Source organism: Acanthaster planci, linkage group LG03 (assembly GCF_054643075.1).
Source record: "Acanthaster planci isolate LZ-2023a linkage group LG03, COTS_SCS, whole genome shotgun sequence".
Lineage (NCBI taxonomy): Eukaryota > Metazoa > Echinodermata > Asteroidea > Valvatida > Acanthasteridae > Acanthaster > Acanthaster planci.
In genome coordinates, this window is record NC_141779.1 from 584,127 (window position 1) to 600,036 (window position 15,910).

A 15,910-nucleotide genomic window follows, 5' to 3' on the forward strand; every position below is an offset into this window, starting at 1 on the left:
ATTGGTATCTTTGAGAAAAATTCTGTGATTCCTGCAGTCTTTTGGGTTGAGTCTTGACTTGGTTGCCAACTACATGTATTTGGTCTTCAGACTTCTGTTACAACCAGTGGTCTTTATTGATTAGCCTTTGTTTTATAGTTTGATTGATGTTTATTTAATGTTGTTCATACCATGGTTACAGAGTAGAAGATGAATTAAGTTTTACAGTAGTTTGCCTTAGAATGTACAATGTCAAGCAGAAAGATAAAGCACACGTTAAAGAACAACATTTACATGCACATGTAGGTAAAGGGTGAAGCATAAATTTTCCTTTGTACCCTAAGCTATTGACAGACATACATACATGTATTATAACATAGGACAATACAAGACATGAAAATGTGTTTTGGCAATGATACACACTGACAAACACTGACAGGCAGGAGATAATACAATGCATCAAAATCCAATTCTAGTCGGTACAGGTGATGTATTCAGAAAGAATTAGATTACAAAATCTTGGTAAATGATCTTTTTTTTAGTAAATAATTGAATCCACTGTAATTTGCCATTTTCTACCTAGACAGCTGTTAAGAAGTTAACATCAAGCCTGTTCCTACTTATTCATCTCTTTGCCATCAACCTTTCAAGACGACATCACTAATTGAATAAGAGAAGAGCTACAATGTATGCATCCAAAAATTGGTAAGTTTATTTCCATTCCTGAGCAGTATAGGATTTTCATTACAGTTCATCAGTGAAAAGTACTTGAGTTTCATTCATGAATCCTGAAAGTTTATTTTCCCTTTGTCTCAGTCATGTCAGTCACGAAAATAAGAGGGAAAAGTTTTAGTTTATATATTTTTGGTCAGTTGCACAAATTTTCCTTTGTTCCCCATTCATCAAACTTGTCTTTCTCATCTTGAGAAATGTGTGGATAACAGTTCAAATTACCTCAGAGGGATGGTCTTTTTTGGCTTGTGCATCTCAACCAACCATGTTGGTTAAAATCACCTGAGCACTGATTTTAATCACAGTTTCAATCCAATGACTTATTTGAACAATAATCACTGATTTAAAGCACTCTTTGGTAAAGAGCGGTATCTCCGTTTAAACCAATTAAACCAATCAACTCAAAGTACAACGTGTCATCAACACGTTCAGATTTCATTTCATCAGCACTTGACTGAACAGAACTTTGGATTTGAAGAAACTTGTGTAATATTTTCACAGTAAATGTTTGAGGGTCATTTGATTATCTGTCAAGCCAAGTGTCTTTTGGAGAGACTGTGTATGAAGAGTGAACTTTTTACACTCCAGCATGAAATGCTACCAGTACCGAAAATCTTCCATTGTACCGCATGAATCACAAATGCTGTTATCAGGGTATTTGTTATGGAGGAATTTTGAGTACTTTACAGATACATGTACATGTACCAAGGCAAAGTCTTTTGGGCAATTCCGTATGGGAGTTGAGAAAAATGGCAAATTTAAAGCTGATGGAATAAAAATAAAGTTTACTCTGCGTTGTCAATAAACGTGCAAATGGCACAGAGCCAAAATGTTTTTGAAAGTAAGGCAAAGTAAAAAGAACATGTTTTTCAAGATGGCCGCCATTTTAAAATTTCCTGCCAGTGTTTCCACTGTTCAAAGACATGTTAAAATGAAAGACTAGTTGGACAAAAGAACTGAACATATTTACAGTGTCGTTTAGTGTTGTATTGGTCTACAATGTACAGGTTTAGATGCATTTGCTTTAACAGCCAAAAGTCAAGATTTATTTTGGATGAGTAATTTTACAGATAAAATCAAGCACCAAATGTCAACTCTCAAAATCTACAAGTGCACACGCCAAGCTATAAATAAAAATGTGTTTGTGTTTTTCCATAAACATGGGAAGATTGATTAAAAACATTTGAGGCAATTTTTTTTCTTGACATTTTGTTGGTTTACTTTTGGAAGTCTTATATTTCAACTACTGAAATTTTACCTTTGGACCATGCCCCAGATGTTGGTGCCACAAGGTTGACCTAGAAATGGTCAACTACATTGCATTTGAATATGTTCAGTCCAACTGTTGTTAACTACACTTACAATGACTTTCATGTACATGTACATTGTACACGTACATGAAGCTAAATATGGTTGAGATCAAATCACTCTAGATGTCTGCATTGTAGTTCACTGCATTACAGTTCTACATGTACATGCATACATGTTACTTGTATACATGTACATGTATGGACAATTATATTGTGATTTCACAGCACATTAGGTTATTCAGTGTTCCTGGTTTGTGTAATTCTGTGACCATGTTTAATGTATGCTGTTGGATACATGGAACAAGTCCTACCCCACAAACTAAAGCAAGATTAAGCAGTTTGAAGCTGACAGATGTAATTTGAAGCAACTGCCTTGTTTCTGATCACAACTCGGGGTTCAGAAGTTGGAAATTTCATGCTCTTTTCCAATACACCCTTGTTGCTTCATGTACCGGTGTAAAAATTGTTAAAAAAAGAAAGATTGTTGTTCAAGAATTGGCACTTTTCAAGGTACATGTACATTTCACTTGTGTAATTCCCTTACCATTTTTTGTAATCCCGTTACCACTGCCTTTTTTTGAAAAATGACAGAGTATGGAATATTTGTAAGTACATTGGATAATACCCTAAAACTGTTGCTACAATAAAGTTGGAGCTATAGGTACAGTGGAAAAAGATAAATGGGTACCTGTGGCCTCTATGTTACAGATTTCATAGAATTTGGTTTAAAAATTATGTTAGAAAAAAATGCTTCATATTTACTAACGTAATTCCGCTACTGAAACATTCTTGGCCTTGGACTTTTCTTCTTGTAGGATGTTTCAATATTTTAATATTTGATGGTAGGACTACATGTATAACATGACCTTATTGAAGTGTTTGCAATCAGGAAGGTCACACAACTACATGTTGTAATTCATAACAGGGAAAATACACATATAACAGTCAATTTTGTTCTGAAATGTAATTTTGTTACCAAGGAATTGCCTTATTATGTATGTACATCTACATGTACATATAGATGGCTTTCTTGTTGGCATCTTTTTCCCAGGTTGCAGGCCCGTTGCCTGACCAGAAACTGGGGGGGGGTTGTCAACTCCAAAGTTGAACCTTTGGCACGTGATAACACATTTTTTTATAAAAAGGCTTATCATGCTGTGCTTTGGAACAAGACAAGTTACATGTACATGTACATGTTTGTCGTGAACTGAAGGATGCATGTAAAACTTGTACTGTATACTTCAGTTTTCAATATTCAAGGCGTGTGGTAAATTGGCCTGGTGTGAATTTGCTCTTGACCTGGCGCCCTGATCAAACGCTTTCTTCAGGACTTCTTAGGAATAAATAGCCAAGCTGTTTGTAAGATTTTGAGTTTTGTTTGAATCATTTTTATTATGGAATTTGTATAAAGGCGTATTTTATTCGAGATTTCACGATCACTCCCTGTGATGAAATAGTGCATTTTGTTTCTAATGAACTAAGCTTTCCAGTAGTAGTGAACATTTTGTTGGCCAGTCTTAGCCAAATTTGTTCCAAGTCTTTGACACTGATGTACATATATATTGGATGGAGGAGACTAGAATTACAAACTTTGCGTGGATAATGAAACAGTGTGTCAAAATTTAAAAAGTTTATTTGATGGCAAAAATATGTCTAATATCAGTGAAATGAATATGTCTAATACAGTATCAGTTGTGAAAAATGCATTACTTCTGTTGTGATTTTTTTTCTTCCGACTTCTTCTCCTGCAAATCCCCTTTGTTTTGTACACGTTTCTTCCACCATCCACCTCAGCAACTTTGGATCTTCATCAAACCTACATGTACTTCAATGAAGGACCTTGTGTATAGATGGTCCTAGAACAAAGACGTCATGATGACGTCTTCAAGTGATTTATTATTGATTTTTTAATATTTATTTCAGCCCATTGACTTTGTACACATTTTCGAGGCATCATGTATCTTCGATCCTCATCAAAGTTACACCAAGCACAGACCTTAAGGCAAAGATAATACTAAAACAATTACGTCATGATGATGTCACCAAGTGATTTATTATTAAATTTTGAATATTTCAATGTTATGATAATGTTGTAAAAATTCATATAAAAATCAACCGTGGCCTCCTGCAAAATTCTGTTTGCGGCAAGTACATGTACCAGAGTAAAAATGGGTCTTCAATTCATCTCATGTGGGTCAAATCACGTGACCTTTCCTGCTGGACGAAACCGGAAGTGGGCTTATTGTTTAGAAGTGGTAATAGGTACCGGTATCAACTTGCTTTCAATGGTGTTAGTCAGGGGGGTGTAGTATTCTTCAAATCATCTTCTGATGACGTCATGTAATCATTGAGCGCCCTCTACCGACAGGTTAAAAATTTTGAAACCGGAATTTTGAGTAGACGTCTGTGGCAAAGTTTGTCTGAATCACCTGAATATTGATGTGTATGAGGATCTTCACCATGTTCACCCAGTCAACAGATGTGTGAAATTTGGGGCCGATGACGTCATCAGATCGGAAGTTATGATTAAAAGTTCTTTTATTTTTCAAAATTCGGTAAAAAATCAACCGTAAAAGATTTAAGTTTGCATTGTTCATTAGATGATAGCTAAAACATTGTAGTCAACTGCCTTAAGTACATGTAGATAAGTGGTGTACTTCACACAGATGAAGCCCGAACGATGAAAACCTCTTTATTTGCGAACACGAAAATCCCTTTATGCTGTATGCGTAGATTCGCAATATCTGTCTGTAACGTGTGGCCGGCAGCACACTGGCGTAAGGCATATACTCAGGACCTGGCAAAATGCCAAGCATGTGGTGCTGGGAGCTTATCGCATTGTATGGAACGCCAAAAGGGACAAATGTTTAAACTCTCTATTCTGTGCACTTTCCGCGATAACAATAATGTTTTGTATTGTATTTTGCATTGCACGTGTAATTGAGTTGAAACCTTGCAGATAGTTAGGAAGGGAAGGTTTATAAACAGAGATTGACCTCATGTGATGACAATGTCATCAGCAGACGAGTCACGTGACATTAGAGGTGCACTATTTAAAACTCCTGAAGTACATGTAACATATGTACATGTACATGTCCAATTGGGTTGTTGTTGTTGTTGTAGAATTAATGGCATGTATGGCATATGCTAGTGCCCTTTATGCCATTAGCAAAAGGTCGCTTAGCCATGTGGTAGTACGGCTAGAAATTCAAATAGCCAAAGACACTTGATCAGACAGTAAAGAGTGGATATTATGAGAGCCGGAAAGGAAAAAGAAAAGGACATTAAAAAATGCTACAACAGAACGGCATTAACATGTGTGCAAGAGAAGAGGGAATGCCAATGATCCTCGGAACATGCAGTGTCGCTGGTGCCCTGCAAGGTTGGACCGTGCACCATGCAAATTAAGGGCCCGGGCCCCGCTGGGTTCTTCGCAGGTCCGCAACATCGTCAGGTGATGAAAGGCGACACTGTGTCCAGCCAACCATTGGCGTCCCCCTCTCCCGCACATGCGCAATAATCTCAAAATAACGAGGAGTAAACACTCTAAAGGGAAAGTTAGATATTGACATTACAATTATGGATGTATTTTAGGATTGAATGGGAAAAATGTTTTTGCCCTAACAATTGTGTGAGATTCATTTGAGCGTCAGTTAAACCTACATGTACATGTAGTGTTTTCTGGAGGGTCTGTCTCTGTGTATTGAACTTATTACACTCAAGCAGGAAATGTTTGACGTCATCGATAGTGCCGCAAGAATCGCAAAAATTATTGGAAGTGTACATGTACATGTAGTTTAATTTCTTGTGTACGTCCTTTGCCCCATTTTGTAAAGGTAAAGGAAGGGTCAAGCTGAAGGTGCTTAGAAGGGTCAATATTTTGGACCGACTTTTTCCATTTATGTATGAGATCATTTTTAAGACAGCGTTTGATTTCGGTGTCAGAGAAAGGGATGTGATGGTCAACATTTGGTTTTTTGTTCCTAGTTTAGCTAATTTGTCAGCTTTTTCATTGCCAGGAATATCACAATAGCCCGGAATCTGTTCGAATACAACAACGTTTCCTTGGTGCTGAATATTAATGAGGGTATGTCGAATGTCACAGACAATCTTATTCTGGGGCAGGGGGTTAGCAATAGCTTGGATGGCACTTAAACAGTCAAGAGTGAAGTGGATTGACGGTTTCTATCCATTCCACGGCTAAGAGGATGGCGAAAAGTTCAGCTGTGAAAATAGAGATACCGTTGTTAAGTCTGACATTTTTGGAGTAGTTAAGTTGGGGAATATGCAGACTGCAGCCAACTGTGTTGAGGTCAGGATTAAAAGATCCATCAGTGTACATGTACATGTACATGTAGATCCGAAGTGATTTGTGCCAAACTGTATTAATAACTTCTTTGCTGATACTTCCTCGCATGTTTGGGTCATCATTGTATGAGATCTGGGAAAAGATTTCTGTAGATATGTTAGGATTGTAATAGTGCCAATATGGGAAGTTGTTAGTCAAAGGGAAGGTACATGTAACAATATCATATTTAGTAGTTCTGGCTTCAAAAGGAGTTTTGTGTTGCATTTGACTCCATTTCTCATTAAAGTAATTATTTTGCCAGTTATCTTGATCAATATACTGATTTGTATGGTTTTTGTGAGCCTTCATTTTGATGCTGTAAATGTCACTCAAGAATTGACGACGGAGGTTCAGTGGAGGGTCGCCACATTCTAGTTGAAGCTTGAAGAGAGGGGTACCTTGGAGAGCCCCTGTACAGATTTTAAGAGCTTGATATTGTATGCTGTCCAATTTTTGTTTCATGGTAGTGCAAGCGGAGTTGAAAGCTTCACATCCATATTCAAGAATTGGTTTGATTAAAGCTGAGTGTAACTGATAAAGTGTCTTGCAGTCAGCGCCCTACGTGGTTCCGCTAATACAGCGCAGGAGGTTAAGTTTTCTTTTGCATTCCATGACAATATTATGTATGTAATTTCCACGTAAGTTTGCTGTCAAAGGTAACGCCCAGGAATTTGGCTGATTGTAAAAATTGGATCGAGTGGTTCTGGATAGAGAGAGAGATGTTGGTTTTCTGTTTGTTCGTGAATAGAACTGCAATAGTTTTAGGGTAGGATAATTTGAAACCCCATTTTTCACACCAAGTGAGAATATTATCAAGACTATTTTGGATTATTTTCTTGAGGTAAGAGATGTTCCTGTTAGACTTCCACATGGCTATGTCGTCTGCATATTGGGAAATTTTGACGTTAGGAAGGTGCTGGGAAAGAGCGTTCACTGCAATGTTGAAAAGCAAAGGACTAATGACACTGCCTTGGGGAACACCATTTTCCTGGGTTCTTTCAGTAGAGAGAATATTGTTGGCCTTAACCTGGATTTTTCTATCACAGAGAAAATTGTCAATCCAGCAGGTTATTCGCCCATACATGTATATGCCCATGGCTTGGAGTTTAATTATGATCCCTTTATGCCATAGCATATCGTAAGCCTTCTCAATGTCAAGAAAGACTGTTAGAGTACTTTCTTTGTTAGCACAGGCTTTGTTAATGGACGACTCAAGATTAAGAATGTGATCTTCTGTGCTACGTCCTTTACGGAAGCTGCTCTGTTGCTGGCTGAAGAGGTCATGTGTTACTATATACATGTACCACAATAAGCGGGAGTTAACCATGTGTTCCATTAGTTTGCATAAGGTGGAGGTGAGAGCTATTGGGCGGTACGATGAAGGGCTGGCTGGATCTTTCCCTGGTTTGAGGATAGGAATGAGAATAGTGTCTCTCCACTGCTTAGGACATTGGGAGGTATACCAGATCATGTTGAAGATGATGAGTAAGTATTCCCTGATTTTAATGGGCAAATGTTTGATAACCGCATTGCTGATTTCATCTTTTCCCGGTGTTGTACGTTTGGAAGCATTAATGGCATGATTCAATCTGTCAGTGTTGAAAGGTTCATTAAGGACTCCATCATTGTTGTCTTGAAACTTGAAAGTGCTTTCCGCCTCTATTTTTGGTGTTGATGAAAGAGGGGTTGTAGTTTTCATTGCTACTGATTTTAGCAAAATTATCAACAAGGGTCTCAACTTTATCTTTGTCAGTGACAACGTTTTTACCATCATAATTAATGACTGGAATATTGGTCTTTTTGTGAGAAGGGTCAATACATTTAATTTGTTCCAGATAAGTTTAGTATTAGTTCTTGGCTTAATGTCGTTGCAAAATTGTTCCCAGTCTTTTCTTTTTGCAACTTTGATGGTTTTCTTAGCAATAGCACAGGCTCTGTTGCAGTTTATTAGATCAGATGGGAGACTAGTTTTTCTCAGTTTTTTTAAAGCCTCCTTTTTGTTTTGTATAACTTTCTGACATTCGTCATTCAACCAAGTGGTAGGTGGTTTATTTCTGGGACTAGGTTTGGTTTTAGGTACATAGAACTAGACATTGCGCAATCAAGTTCATGAATGAAGTTGTCGTATGTAGTATCAATACTGGCTGTGCTGTCTGGCTTACTGATAAGACAGTTGCATTCTTTTGCGAATTTGCCCCAATCAGCTTTTTTAAATGACCACCGAGGTGTACAGTGGTTACTGGTTTTATAAATGCGGTGATTAATTTCAATAGTGATTGGACAGTGGTCGCTCCCCATCGTGTTATTTAGAATGGTCCATTTGCATTTGGAGGCTATGCAAGGGGAGGCAAGGGATACATGTACATGAAAGGGAACTGCGTGATGAGTTAACTCTGCCACCTTCTCCAGTGTTAAGACAGACCAAGTTGTTGTTAGAGATGATATCATCAACATTTGTCCATTATGATCAAGTTTAGAGCTACCCCATAGTGGGTTGTGTCCATTAAAGTTGCCACAAATTATGCAAGGCTTGTCAGTGTTTCCCATGATTTGGTTAAGTGAGTTGAAGTCTAGTGTGGAGCAAGGGTTGTAAGCATTGGTGATGTTAATTATATTTCTACAGTCATCGTAAATTTTACCTATTTGGAACTCCAGAGGGATATTGGAACCCGTTTTGTACTTGGAAGCAACTCCATGTTTTACAAAAAAAGCACATCCACCACCACTTTTTTACATGTACATGTACATGTAGTTTGAGTTGTTTCCGTCATGGCGGTAGATATTGTAGCCACTTAATCTGAAATTTTTATTCTCTTTCAACCAAGTTTCTTGAATGCAAATGATGTCTGGTTTCTTGATCGTAGGCCAAGAGTAAATGATTTCTTTTAGTTCCTTTTGGTGAGCCAGAAGGGATTGTGCATTCCTTTGTAAGATAAGTAAACCTGTCATCAAAATGTAAATATTCATGATGTTGTGTTTATGTTACTTTTGGGGAGTTGGCTTGCGTTTGACTGGTTAGATGAGTGTGTTCCTGTTTTTGTTTCATGAGATTTTGATGCATCTGTTTTCTTTGGGCTGGATGGAGTCTGTGGAGTTGATCTGCATCTGCCAGGCTTTTCTTTGTGTTTTTTGAGTTCTTCAAGTTCGGGACGACGGTGGTCGATAAGAAATTTAGTTGCCGCTACTCTCTCGTCTTTGTTCTTGAAGGTATCCATTATTTGCATTACTCCAGTGAGTAGTTCTAGGATATTGACTGCACTACAAAGGCACTGATGTGTGGATTCAGTTTGTGTTGCAGTTGCCTGTTCAGTTTGGGTAGTGGCATCCTTTCTTTGTTTCAAGGGGAGAGTAGTTCTAGGTTGAATAGGTCTGCTGACCTAATAGTTTTTGTTCTATTTGGGTTGTCATGACTTGTGGATTTTACCTCAGGGGTCGCCATTGGTTGTGTTGCAGGAGTAGATTTGGGTGGATGATGCTTTGGGTTTATTGAGATGTCTGTTTTGATAGCCTTTGCTGCGTCTGCATATGATATATTGTATGAAACCTTGCTGTTCTGGATGCGTCTTTCTTGTTTCATATTATTGCACCCTGCATATGCAGATGAATGTTGCTCCAATTGGGTTCAAACCTTGCATACATGTATATCTTGAAAGGGAAGTGATTTAGACGATGATTGACCTCCTGACGATGACGTCATGAGGTGAAAAGTCACTTGGCATTAAAGGTGCATTCTTCACAGCACTATATACCGTGAGGTACATGTCTGATTGGGTTCAAACCTTACAGATATCTTGAAAGGGAAGAGCTCTAGACGAACATTGACCTGATATGGTAAGGACTTCATCATGTGACTAGTCATGTGACATTAAAGGTACATTCTTTACAGCCCTATATCTGGTGAACTTCATGCCTGATTGGGCTGAAAATTCGTAGATAGCTAGAATGGGAAGTGCAACAGGCAAGGTGACATGATGTAAAGGGTGCAAACTTTAATTTGTTATATCTCCTAAGGTCCGAAAGGGTTCGAATATTTCGTCACAATGGGGTCACCAAAAATAATATTAGAAACTTTAGGAACTCTTGGATAGATGTTTGAGTAAGAAGTGAGAAATCAAATGTGGTAGTATCCCAAATGAAGGAATGCCCTTTTCTTAAGAAAAAAAAAATGCGAAAAAGTCCTTTGCTCTGTCCTTAAGACAGACAAAACCTCTAGTTTTCTATGTACTTATTTTTTGCTGTTAATTGGTAACAGTGTTTGTCTGTAGTTTCTGTAGTGTTGTCATGTGTGTCCATGGAGCCTCCACTCGACAAGCATACATGTACATATACATGTATGTTTCTTAGGGGTTTCCATCCATCAACTAAATATGTACAATCGTTACCTCTGCATATTATCTGGAAATAAAGTGAAGTGAAAGGGGTTCAGCTAATGTACATGTACACTGTACATGTCGATGACGACCAACGAAAACATAACTGACTTGTCAGGGCGCCCGGAGCGCTGCGCCGCTTCGCAGGCATGGCTGGCCATGCGGCAGTGGCCCAGGCTAGGCTGCGCAGGCATGGCTTGGTGTTTAGTGATTGATTTCTTTCTTCAAATGTTGCTGTATAAGCCGCAGGGACATTTTCAGTGTGAGAATCAATGTATAAGCAGCGTATATTCCGAAAATGGTACATGTATATTAAAAATATATATTTATTGAAAAGAAATCGACGAGCGGAACTCAGAAGCGAGCCGGGAGGTTCCTTTGAAGTTCCCCCAAACCTCCCAGCCTACAGGCCTGGTTGGTAAGGGTGAAAGAATGATCAAGTATGGTATGGGTCAAAACTGAAAGTGGATTTTTTTCCATTCATCTACGTGTGTATGAGGTCAGATTGAAGACTTTGTTTGATTTTGGTGTCAGAGAAGGGGATATGGTGGCTGACATTTGCTTTTTAGTGCTTAACTTAGCTATTTTGCCAGCTTTTTCATCACCTGGAATACTGCAATGGCCGCAGTGTTATCCAGATGTTGAATGTTAATGAAGGTAGCTGGATGTCACAAACAATTTTATTCTGAGGTATGGGATTACAAATACGTGTAGCTTGTATGGTACTAAGACAATCACTAAAAACACAGCAATGAAGAAGTTGGACATTTGTTATCCATTGTACATGTAGGGCCTGCAGGAATGGAGGATGGTAAATAACTCAGCTTTGAACATAAAAAGTTTATACATACAGATGTACTGGTACCACTGTTTAATCTGAAAATACTTAACCCTAAAAGAGCAGGGTTATATTGGCCCGTGCCACAGACTCAGTGGGGGGAGAGGAGGGGAAGGGGATTCACTCCCCAAGAACTTGGCAGTGCCTTGCTCGATTTTGTAAAAACCTACCAGGCATGTAAAGACACTCCTTATCATGACAAATGCAAAGTTTGAACTCATTATATGCTTTTGTTGTTCTGGTCATATGAAGTTCAAGGCTACATGTGTACCATACCAGCTATGGGTACTATTACCAGCCTGCATACATTGAGTACCACAGTGGAAAAAGTACATGTATACGTTGTTGGCTGATCTGTCGTGGAAAAATCTACGCAGTGCAAAGAAAAGCATACGAAAAGCAAAAGTTTTCATATCCCAGTTGGAATGTGCCGGGTAGAGTGGGTGTACTGAAGTTAGGCAGACAGAGACTTTTTCCAGTTGGCCGTATGTTCTGCGCAGCAGGGCCCACCTCCAAACTCTCAGTTTCTTGCAGGCCTCTGGTATTCCATTGGGATTCCAGTGACAACTGTCTTGCTTTGGGCTTTTGATTTAGCAAATTTGGTAAACTTTAAGGCCCATTGGTCATGTTGCCACATGGCTTATAGATTTCTTGCCCGGGCTGGAGTATGACATCTAGCGGTAATACCCCCTTGGTCCTTCATCCATTCATTCATTATGGTTTATTAAAATATGAATGGCAGCCGTTGGGCTGAATTGAACAGTTTTTACAATTTAAAAACCATTAAAATATTACAAAATAATTATAAAAAATTAAACCTTAAATCGTAAAACACAAATACTGATATTAAGAACAATTAACTCATTTAAAATTTTTATCATACATGTAGAAGGTATTGCACTATTTTGAAATCATTTAGTTTTACTTCTGTATTGTACATATTTCTCCGTATTCCTCAGATCATACGATATTGGTTGTTTTGTACAAAGCCATTTAGTCCCAATTGCACTTTTCTCCAAAGACAGTGTAAAATCTGTACACAATTTATCCCTTCTATTTTGTAGTGACTGTAAATCACACGCTTGTAAAGCTGGATCGTATGAAAAATAATTACACCCCAATATAATTAGACAAGCCCTCTTTTGGATAAATTCAATCCTATTTACATGGACTTTTGACAGGTTTCCATTAAAAACAACGGTACCATATTCTAATACTGGCCGACTACAACCCTTACACATGTAGATAGTAATGATGTCTGCCACCGCTACATCAAAACGCTTAAGACATCTTAGCATGTATAATTTATCATTACATTTCTTGATCATTTCATTAACATGTGCCTCCCACTTTAAGTCACATTGGACTATAATTCCAAGGATCCTAGCAGTAGTAACTTCCTTCAATTGATCAACTCCAATTAAAATTGGTACTGATAAACGTGGTTGTTTCAAAAAGGAAACTGTCATTTTCTAGCATTTGTTTGTGTTAACCTCATATTATTGATATTAGACCAATCCCCAAATCCTATAATACCGATACATCTTGAATAACAGACGGTCATGTGGAACTCCAACAATCTACCAAGGTTAAGTCATCTGCGTACTTGAAGACAGATATTGATGAATTGGTAAATGCGTCATTAATCATTATTGAAAATAGAATAGGCCCTAGTTCGGTACCCTGAGGTACCCCAGCATGAACTGTACTCCATTCAGACCTACTTGTAGTCCCGAAATTTTTAACATACATGTACTGACGATGACAATCCAAAAAATCAAAATCCAACTAATAATAGTAGGCCTTACATTGAGTTGAAATAATTTTTGAACTATAACATTATGGTCTATGTGATCAAACGCCTTCGAGAAATCTGTTAAGACCACTGTAGACGTTGCCTTAGGATTTTCTGCATTTGTGTAAATTTCATGAAGTAAGCCAATAAGGTAATGTGAAGTCGACAATCCGCGGCGGTTCCCATGTTGGTTTTGGTCTATACTCATTTCTATATCTTCCAAAAGCCACTTGGCAATAACCGGTTCCGCAATTTTCGCAAAGTGGCTAGTCAGTGCAATAGGTCTTAAGTTCTCCAAGGTTGCAGGATGTGACTTAGGGATTGGCACAATCTCAGAACATCAACACTGATTTGGCACTTGACCACTTGTAAATGAGGTATTCAAACTATGAGTTAACAGATAGCACAACTGATATGGGAACTCGTGTATAATACGCACTGCTAAATCATCACCAGTTACCAAGTTTAAGTGATCGAAATACCTGGTGAGGTTGGATCTCTGGTAAGTCATCCTGATTCGTTGGAAGGAACGTTAGTAAAGTACGCTGGTCAGGGTGAGGTAAATCTGAAGCCACCGAACAAAAATATTCCTTAATCCTATCGGCAAGCAAACGAAAATGATGTTGGGTGTCCCCAAATTCCATACCAGGGATCACAGTCGGGTTAGGACCTTGCTCACGACCAGTCAATATTTTAATCTGATTATACCATGCAGTGGAATTGGTCGTTTTTTAATTACGAACCCGGGTACTAAAGTACTGTAGGTCACCTTAGCCTTAGAAATGCTACATATTGTTTTATTTCGAAGATGACGCCATAAAACAAGATTCCCATTTCTGAAAGCTTGTTGTCTCTGGCGTATACAAGCTTTAATCTGGGAGGAAATCCAAGGTTTATCAGTTCTATGCAGGCGGATCGTTTTTGTTGGCAAGTAAGTATTAAGTTTTTCCTTGACTGAATTAAGTAACATGCTACACTGCTCAGAAGGATCATCCAATTGAAAACACCATGTATGATGGGTTATCCAATTTCCAAATTATCTCAACCCACTTTCCTTGAAAGGACAGAAAGTTTTGTTTGTAACATTACGTTTGTACAATGGGTATCCTGATAGGGGACCCAAAGTATGCAGTTGTGGTCGCTCGTTCCAAGTGGAGCATGGACGTCAATATCGGTATACAAATTGGCATAATTAGTTATGATCTTATCCAATATGTTACCACCCCATGAAGGGCAATTAACAACTTGTGCAAAATCATTATGATCCAGAATTGACTGAATATTTAAATCGTTGAAATCTCCTGCTATAGAAATACCAGCATCCGGATATTGCAACTAAAGAGACTCAATAGTAAAAGCAATATGATCGATATATTCTTGTGCATTATTTTTCCGAGGAGGATAGTACACAATACAGACTATCAAACATGAAATCTGGCGAGGCAGTCGGGGTGATTTCATTGTTGACCATAGGATCTCCACTCCATTAGGAATCTGTACTGACAACAATTTGGCTTGAAAAGATGTTTAGTATACAATACCACCCCACCACCTGAGTGACCATCACACCTTTACCTCGATAACAGAAAAGTTTTGTAAGGTATACAATTGATTTGGGGTATCAGGAGACAGCCAAGTTTCAGTTATTCCTATAACATCAACATTGTTAGTGTTAGTAGAAATAACTTGAAACTAGTCAACCAATGATGAACCAAGGCAATCATGGACGACACACTACGCCGTATTAGTAAAATCCGAAGAACTCAGGAAAGCACAGTCAAGCACACCATTAGTACTGCATCGGTTCCATGATAGAGTACCAGGGCACAGATGTGAATCGTTGATACCGTACTTTCATAAATACGAAGAACAAAAGAGTTGATTCTTCCGAAGACGCATTGTGACATGGCTGACATGTTGTAGTCACTCAAACAGAGGATTTCACAAAAAGGACAGTAGAATCAACAATTATACATGTATAAGTTTTAGAGAGTTTATCAAAGCAAGACGATGCTCAATCACAAACACAAACGAGAAACAAGTATACTCGTAGTAAAAGCTTAATAAAAACTTAATGGAGCAAAGAGAGTGACTTAACTGCATATCAGCCAGTTACATGTAGGTGACACTCATACAGTGCTTTCACAAAATTACCAATAAGACTATTCAGAGCTTTGGCTTGAATTAACATTAGGGCAGTTCCACGGTGTCAGACGTACATGTACATGTACATGTACAGAAAGAAGTTATTGTATTCTTCATTAACAATAACGATTATAAAATATCCTCATTTGTATAGCGTGTCAGAATGGAGGTATAATCAACTGCACCTGCAACAGTATTCACATGATTTTGCTCGAAAACTTATGAAAATGGCAAAGAATTTCTTTAATTAATGCCTACATGTATGTATCAGGTGCATGTTATTTTGTTTCCTTATTTACCCACCCTGACAACCTTAAATCATCCTCAATGGAATAATAAGCCAGGCCGGAGTTAGCAATTAACCAACTCTTCACTTGATTTCTGCACGTGTAT

At 38.2% G+C, this 15,910-nt stretch overlaps 1 protein-coding gene and 1 long non-coding RNA gene across 6 annotated transcripts in view; one reads left to right on the forward strand and one right to left on the reverse strand.

Moving 5' to 3' along the window:
• LOC110988129 (uncharacterized) overlaps positions 1-15,910 on the forward strand; it is a 498,416-nt gene that overhangs the window by 411,583 nt on the left and 70,923 nt on the right. For 2 of the 5 annotated variants that reach the window (XM_087135115.1, XM_087135114.1), the window contains exon 1: positions 561-684. The exons of the other annotated variants lie outside the window; for them this stretch is intronic. The gene's annotated coding sequence lies outside the window, so the exon portion shown is untranslated. Of the gene's footprint in view, positions 1-560; positions 685-15,910 lie in introns of those variants that run through there. 5 annotated transcript variants of the gene reach the window in all.
• Positions 1-15,910, reverse strand: part of LOC147799529 (uncharacterized) — a 278,554-nt gene that overhangs the window by 57,163 nt on the left and 205,481 nt on the right. The window lies entirely within an intron of this gene.